Source organism: Plectropomus leopardus, unplaced genomic scaffold (genome assembly GCF_008729295.1).
Source record: "Plectropomus leopardus isolate mb unplaced genomic scaffold, YSFRI_Pleo_2.0 unplaced_scaffold423, whole genome shotgun sequence".
Taxonomy (NCBI): Eukaryota; Metazoa; Chordata; class Actinopteri; order Perciformes; family Serranidae; genus Plectropomus; species Plectropomus leopardus.
In genome coordinates this window covers 1-8,525 of record NW_024646344.1, presented here as the reverse complement: position 1 = coordinate 8,525, position 8,525 = coordinate 1, and the positions used below count along the sequence as shown (strand labels likewise).

Genomic DNA, 8,525 nt, shown 5'->3' with positions numbered 1-8,525 from the left:
ATAATAAGTAGTTTTCATCCATTTTTTGGACATGTCAAAATTTGAGATTTTTACCAAGGCTATAGTATGCGATTTCTGGCCATTTTTTCAACGAGCTATATTATGGCTTTTTTGACGTTTTGGGGGCCTTTTTTCAACATGCTTAACTAAGGCATGTCTCTTTGAGCTATAATAAGTAGTTTTTATCAATTTTTGTCAAAATTTGAGATTTTTACCAAGGCTATAGTATGCGTTCTTTGGCCATTTTTTCAACGTGCTATATTATGGCTTTGTGGCCTTTTTTGGGGCCTTTATTCAACATGCTTGGCTATGGCGTGTCTGGATGAACTATAATAAATGGTTTACACCCATTTTTCGGACATGTCAAAATTTGAGATTTTTACCAAAGCTATAGTATGCGATTTTTGGCCATTTTTTCAACGTGCTAAATTATGGCTTTGTTGCTTGAGCTATAATAAGTAGTTTTCATCCATTTTTGTCAAAATTTGAGAGTTTTACCAAGGCTATAGTATGCGATTTTTGGCCATTTTTTCAAGGTGCTATATTATGGCTTTGTGGTCTTTTTGGGGGCCTTTATTGAACATGCTTGGCAATGGCTATCTCTATGATTTATAATAAGCGGTTTTCATCCATTTTTTGGACATTGCAAAATTTGACATTTTTACCAAGGCTATAGTATGCGATTTTTGGCCATTTTTTCAACGTGCTATATTATGGCTTTTTTTTGACGTTTTTGGGCCCTTTTTTTCAACATGCTTAACTACGGCGTGTCTCTTTGAGCTATAATAAGTAGTTTTCATCCATTTTTTGGACATGTCAAAATTTGAGATTTTTACCAAGGCTATAGTATGCGATTTTTGGCCATTTTTTTAACGCGCTATATTATGGCTTTTTTTTTTGTGCCTTTTTTGGGGCCTTTATTCAACATGATTGGCTATGGTGTGTCTCCATGACCTATAATAAGTGGTTTTCATCCATTTTTTGGACATGTCAAAATTTGAGATTTTTACCAAGGCTATAGTATGCGATTTTTGGCCATTTTTTCAACATGCTATTTTGGCTTCTTTGACATTTTTGGGTCCTATTTTCAACATGCTTGGCAATGGCGTGACTCTATGAGTTATAATAAGTGGTTTTCATCCATTTTTGGACATGTCAAAATTTGAGATTTTTACCAAGCCATAATATAGAACGTTGAAAAAATATACTATAAAAAAAAATTGAATTTTTACATTTCAAAAAAATGGATGAAAACCACTTATTGTAGCTGAAAGAGACACGTCGTACTTAAGCATGTTGAAAAAAGGATGCAAAAAAGGCAAAAAAAAAAGCCATAATATAGCACGTTGAAAAAATGGCCAAAAATCGCACGCTTTAGTCTTGATAAAAATCTCAAATTTTGACATGTCCAAAAAATGGATGAAAACCACTCATTATAGCTCATAGAGACACGCCATAGCCAAGCATGTTGAAAAAAAAGGCCCAACAAAGCCATAATACAGCACGCTGAAAAAATGGCTAAAAATCGCATACTATAGCCTTGGTAAAAATGTCAAATTTTGACATGTCCAAAAATTGGATATTAGCTCAAAGAGACACGCCATACTTAAGCATGTTGAAAAAAGGACCCAAAAAAGGCAAAAAAGCCATAATATAGAACGTTGAAAAAATGGCCAAAAATCGCATACTATAGCCTTGGTAAAAATCTCAAATTTTGACATGTCCAAAAAATGGATGAAAACTACTTATTATAGCTCACGGAGACACACCATAGCCAAGCATGTTGAAAAAAGGGCAAAAAAAAGATGCCAAAAAGCGATAATATAGCACTTTGAAAAAATGGACAAAATCGCATACTATAGCCTTGGTAAAAATCTCAAATTTTGACATGTCCAAAACTGGATGAAAACCACATATCATAGCTCAAAGAGACACACTATAGTTAAACATGTTGAAAAAAGGGCCCAAAAATGGCAAAAAAAGGCATAATATAGAATGTTGAAAAAAATGGCCAAAAAATGCATACTATAGCCTTGGCAAAATAGCAAATTTTGACATGTCCAAAAAATGGGTGAAAACCACTTATTGTAGCTGAAAGAGCCATGTCATAGCCAAGCATGTTGAATAAAGGCCCCAAAAAAGGCAAAAAAGCCATAATATAGCACATTGAAAAAATGGCCAAAAATCGCATACTATAGCCTTGGTAAAAATCTCAAATGTTGACATGTCCAAAAAATGGATGAAAACCACTTATTATAACTCACAGAGACACGCCATTGCCAAGCATGTTGAAAAAAGCCCCCCCCCCCCCAAAAGCCATAATATGGCACTTTGAAACAATGGCCAAAAATCGCATACTTGGTAAAAATTTCAAATTTTGACACATCCAAAAAACGGATGAAAACCACTTATTGTAGCTCACTGAGACACGCTATTGCAAAGCATGTTGAAAAAAAGGCCCCAAAAAAGTCTAAAAAGTCATATTATATTACGATGAAAAAAGGCCAAAAAACGCATACTATTGCCTTGGTAGAAATCTCAAATTTTTACATGTCCAAAAAATAGCTGAAAAACATTTTTTAGCACTGACTCAGCTTGCCATAGCAAAGCACGTTGAAAAAAGGGTCCAAAAAACATCAATAAGCCATAATAAAGCACATTTAAAAAATGGCCAAAAACCCCATACTATTAAAATTTGAGAGTTTTACCAAATCCTATAGCATGTGGTTTTTTGGCCTTTTTTTCAACGTAATATAATATGACTTTTTAGACTTTTTTGGGCCCTTTTTTCAACATGCTTTGCAATGGCGTTTTTTTGGCTAAAAATGTCAAAATATGACATGTCTAAGAAACAGCTAAAAACAACATAAAAAAGAATGCCCAAACACGTTACTGCATAGAATGTTGCAAAAATGCCCCAAAACACCATAATATTGCATGTCCAGAAAAACATACTATACTATGAAGTTTTTGGGCCATTTGGGTCATTTTTGATGACATACTATTCTATGATGTTTTGGGGTCATTTTTGACAACATTCTGTACTCTGACATTTTTTAACCATTTTGGGTCATTTTTATGACGACATACTATACCATGATTTTTCTGGGGGGTCATTTTTCACAACATAGTATACTATGACGTTTTTAAGCCATTTAGGGAAATTTTTTAACGACATACTATACTAGGACGTTTTTAAGCCTTTTTTGACAACATACTACACTATGACGTTTTGATGACATTTTTGACGACATAACATATTGTGCCATTTTGCTGCCATTTCTGACAACAGGCAATACATAAACTTTTGATGACGTTTTGGGTAACATTTTTTGAGGACATACTATACTATGCCATTTTGGTGACGATTTGGTGCCATTTTTGACGAAATAGTTTACTATGACGTTTTTGTGACGTTTTGATGACAGTTTTGGAGACATACTAAACTATAACGTTTTGTCAACATTTTGAACAACATACTTCACTATGACATTTTGGTGACATTATGACAACGTACTAAACTATGACATTTTCGTGACATTTTTGACGACATACTATACTATGACGTTTTGGTGAAATTTTTGACGACATCATTTACTGTGATGTTTTGGTGATTTTTTTGGCCACATATCTTACTTGTAATAGGGTGTGGTAGGACCCAATTGCAGCACAACAAAGCAGTTGAATAGGTGGTAATGACCTTTATTTATTCTTTTGGCAGGTTGAAAGGAGCAAAGGTGAGTATAATCAGGTTCCAGGTATGTAGGGACAGTTATCAGTTCTGGGGTGGAGCAGAGTTCAAGGGTCGAGTAGAACTCGTGGGGAGACTAGGTTGAGCTCACGTTCACAGGTGATAGTTCAGAGATCAGGTTGGGAAATGGTGAACGTGGAGCAGGCTGGCAGGTGAATGTATAAGGTATGTTGCAGATACACTCACAGCAGGGAGCTTGTGGGAAAAGCAGGGACTCCAGAGAGGGGCAGGCAGAGCTTGTGGGTCAAGGATAAAGCAGAGTTGGCATCAGGCAGGCAGACAGCAGAGCAGACAACTCCATTAGGAGCAGGTAGCGGGATCAGTGAGGACAGGTGGTGAATCAATGTACCATCACAACAATAAACAACAGCAGCACTCACATGGATGAGGTGGATTGGCTTGGCGGCAGGCTCTGAAGATGGCCAGAAGAATGGCAATCTCTCTTGACGAAGATAAAGCAGCAGAACACCACACAGCCACAGGCAAAACCGGGGGGGGGGGGGGGGGGTGGCGTATAGAGAGGGGGGTGGGGGCAAAGAAAGTGGAAAAAATCCAATACAATAGGAGAGAGGCAGCGCTGACTGTGACAATACTATGATGTTTATGTGATGCTTTAGTGCCACTTGAAATGACAAACTATACGCTGATGTCTTCATGCTTTTTTGGAGTTTATTTATATTATGTCGTTTTATACGCATTTCACGATCATGTAATACAGAATTGCATTTTTATGTTTTTACGTTATTTTGGATGACTTACTATACTACAACTTTTTATGTTATTTTGGACGACATACTTTGGTATGACTTTTTTATGATTTTTATGACAACATAGTATGCTATGACGTTTTTATGCTGTTTCAGACGACATACTAAGTTGAATGAAGTTTTTATGGATGTTTTGGAGGACATAACAGTGAATGACTGTGTTATGCTATACAAAATATTTAGTTTATTAAGTATACAGTAAATTCTGATGTTTTTATGCTATTTTAGACGACGTAGTATACTATTATGTTTTTCTGTTATTTTCGACGACAGACTATCCTATGAATTTTTTTATTCTATTTTGGAAGACATTCTATACTATGACCAATATTGTATACTTTGAGTTTTTCGTGCTATTTTGGATTAAATACAAGTCTCTGAATTTCTTTAAATTATATTTTGGATGGGTTAGGGTTATCCTATTGTGCATGACATACAATAGCGAGACATTTTTTTATGCTGTGCTGGACAACACTCTATGACTTCTGCTTTCTTGGACAACATAACACAACCTTTTTATGGTATTTGGGAAGAGGTTTCTATATCATGACATTCAATATGCTATGAAGTTTAACATAATATACCATGTGATAAAAATGTCATTCAAAAAGTGATAGTATAACACATGATCATAATTTCAGAATAAATGTCACCACTATGTTAAGTGGTAATAATGACATGAAATGCATCATAGAATAGTTTGTGATGAAAACGTCACTTCAAAAATCATGGTATAGTATGGTAAAAAACAACAACAAACACACATAAAAAGTTATAGTATATAATGAAAATATCATCAATTGCCATAGAACAGTTCTGATGTAATGAAAAAGAGTCAGTCGTAGTATGTCATACAAATGTCATATAAAAGTCATATTATTGTCATGGGTCCCAGAATTGGAGCTACAGTAACAATAAATAAGTTCTGTGAGATACAGAAAGGACACAGCAGCAATGAAGACACAACGTGCTAAGCTCGTTATCCAGATTGCATCTATTCAATTTTCATAATAAAATATTCTATAGGAAACATTTTCCCTGAGTGTCAGTCTTTGCTTCAGTCCATATTTCAAGGGCATCAAACACTCCAGAAATCCAGTGGTTTCTAACATCTCACATTTCATGTGTACTTTCAGTATTCTACTTCAAGAAACATCCTAATACTCATTTACCTTATTTCAGTGAACCACAGCCACTATAATAAAATAGTGCAATTGACAGCAATACTCCATTATACTAATCACATGTATCTGGACTTACACACTTTGAAAGTAGCTATCACTTGGGATAATACAAAATACTGTGAATACTGCATTACTCAACATTAACATATAGTGAGTATTGCTAAATTGGGAAACTTTGAAAATTTGCATTCTGGAACAATTTACAGAATTTTTGACTTGTCTGAGCTATTTAATATTTATCAACAGTGCTATACATCTCAGTTCTGCACTCTAAGAATTACTGCCTTTCTCCTTTGTAGGGTAGAATAACCAGCTGGAGCTTTTTTGAATTAGGCTTGCTAAAACATGACAATGCTAGCCCTTCTTCGCTTAGTTCCATCAAGCTAGCGGACATATTTGAAGAAATATATTTGATAAAATTTATAAAAATGATTATCTGAATATAGCCAGTGTTTTATGATCCTCAAAAACAGTTTTCCCTCTTAAAATGACAAAGAGTAGTGTCCCATCTTGACAATAAAAGCATGTCCCATTTTAACAGTACACAACTGGCAAAATAAGCTTTTTACAAAAAGAGGAAAGGATTTTGGAATTGATTCATGGTCATTTTTTTTCCTGATCATATACTGTACCTGTTAAGCAATGCATAGATACTGGTATTGGGTTATTTTGTCACTGCCCGCTATGCGGTTGATGCTAATGGATCATTCAGAGGGGGGGCGGGGGCTCCCCTGCACGTGATCCTGGCTGCAATCTTGGCTGCGCCTGATGGCGGTGATAGCTCTGCTGGCGCTGTGATCCTGCCTCTGGTCGTGCTCGTGCTGTGGCTGCACTGATACTGTACCCCCAGCTCGCCCTGATCGTTGTCTTGGTTTTGCCGTTGCTGTGGTCCTGTCTCGAGCTACGCCCATGTTGTGGGTCCTGGTTGTGCACTTATAATCCTCTGCCGCTCCTCCTCAGCCCCACTACAATAGATTTACTTGACATTAATTTAGACACTTTTCATGGAAATTTAACTCGGCAGAGTTATCAAACCTCTGAAAAGGGGTTCAGTCAGATAACCTAGTTAACGAAGAACACTGTAGTTAATGTGACGTTACCCAACTTATATATAACGTTAGCTAGCAAGAATCAGCAGTCAAAGAATAATGCCGCTCCACACTGTGAGTAATAAACTCTTTCTCCACTTCTTAAATAAAAGAATCTCTGTGGAGTCATCACACTTCTGAACAGGAATGATGCAGACAGATCACAGACTACATGAAAAGATGTAGATGTTATATACAGTCTATGAGACTGATAAACCGAAAGATCTGCCAAAACTACAAAGAACTAGCCGCTGCTGTGATTGGTTGACTCTGCTGTGAGCATCTGATGACGTGCAGCAGAGCTACCGCCCCCTCCCTCCAAACGATCCATTCTAGCATCAACCCCGCTCTGCGGCCTGTGAACCTGCCGACCTCACACAATGCCGTATTTTACAGTTTCTAAAGTTCAACAAAAATACGTAAAACAATCTCGAAACACCTCAATAACATCAAGTGGAGTTACACTTTACAGGCATGTCAAACTGGTCCACAGGGGGGCCGGTGTGGCTGCAGGTTTTTGTGCCAACCAACCAAGAGCACACAGTTTGACCAATCAACTGTCTGAAGACGGAGATTAGTTGATTAAATGAGTCAAGTCTGGTGTGCTGCTACTTGGTTGGAAACAAAACCTGCAGCCAGGTTTGACATGCCTGCTTTATGAAGTTTAAATCAGTAACTTACACCAACTACTAACCTGTGAAAACAGCAGCAATGAAGACATGGGGTGCTCTGTTCGTGTGGACGAAGGTTCCCTCCGGTCTGACCCATCATAGCCTCGCACGGCACACCACAGCTTCCAACATTCTCAGGGTTATTTCTTTTCTCCATCCGGGTCCTGATAGTGTCCGCCTCCCTCCCTCTCTGTGGACATGCTGCATCATGGCCTCTACAAAGGACACACTCTGGTTCAGTCACACAGTCTCTGTCACAATTACATCCTCCACATTTACCACACGGTTCACTGTCACTTCTGCAGAAAAATAAAATATGTCAAAACTTCCAGCAGTCTGTGCATTGCAGTGGCTTGGGAATATATTGCCTCACTGGATAGAAAACATGATCCAAAAACACGCTGCCGGGCAGGCACTCCAGGTCAAAAAGAAGCATAACAGATTTTGTCACAACTTTTTCCTGAAGGCCTTCGTGGACCAATGGCAACATGAATAAAAGGCAAAAAATTGCATTTAATTTGGAGGCGGATTTTGAGGTGCCTCTGTATTTACGAGGGATGACGCAATTTTACAAATACATTTATTTAAATTCTTTTTAAAAAATCGCACTCTGGAAATCAAAATGGACTTGACATCAAGTAATGATAGCCTGGTGCTTGTTTTTCTCAATAACAAGAGACAAAAACTAAAGACATGGGTTCATCCCAGTCTGGAAAAGAGAGGAGAACTTGGTGAGTTCCAGTGTTTGGTTCAGGAGCTGAAAATGATCCACAGTCGCTTCAGTTTGAAATACTGCTTCAGCAGCTCGCTCCAAGGCTGAAGAGGCAGAGGAGCAATTTTGGAGAGCCGATTGAGCTAGAGCAGCTGTTAGACGTATGTCTGAGGCAAGACCATACTTTGTTTTTAAATGTATCATTTTTAGAAAAGTCCCGTTTGTTTGTAAACAGCTCCAGCTGTGCACATGGCGCATTTGGTTCATTCATATTATTGGACAGCAGTCGGGTTGCCTGTTGCCTGTCTCGATCTTCAACGAGGCTAAAAATATCATATTAACAACAAATTGA

The 8,525-nt window shown here is 37.5% G+C and overlaps 1 long non-coding RNA gene across 1 annotated transcript; it reads right to left on the bottom strand.

Moving 5' to 3' along the window:
• Positions 1 to 5,285: 5,285 nt before the first annotated feature.
• Positions 5,286 to 7,672, bottom strand: LOC121939165. The gene is made up of 2 exons (XR_006105418.1): positions 7,485 to 7,672; positions 5,286 to 6,667 (listed from the first exon to the last, which is right to left on the bottom strand). It is a non-coding gene; the product is annotated as an uncharacterized LOC121939165 (long non-coding RNA).
• Positions 7,673 to 8,525: the final 853 nt, after the last annotated feature.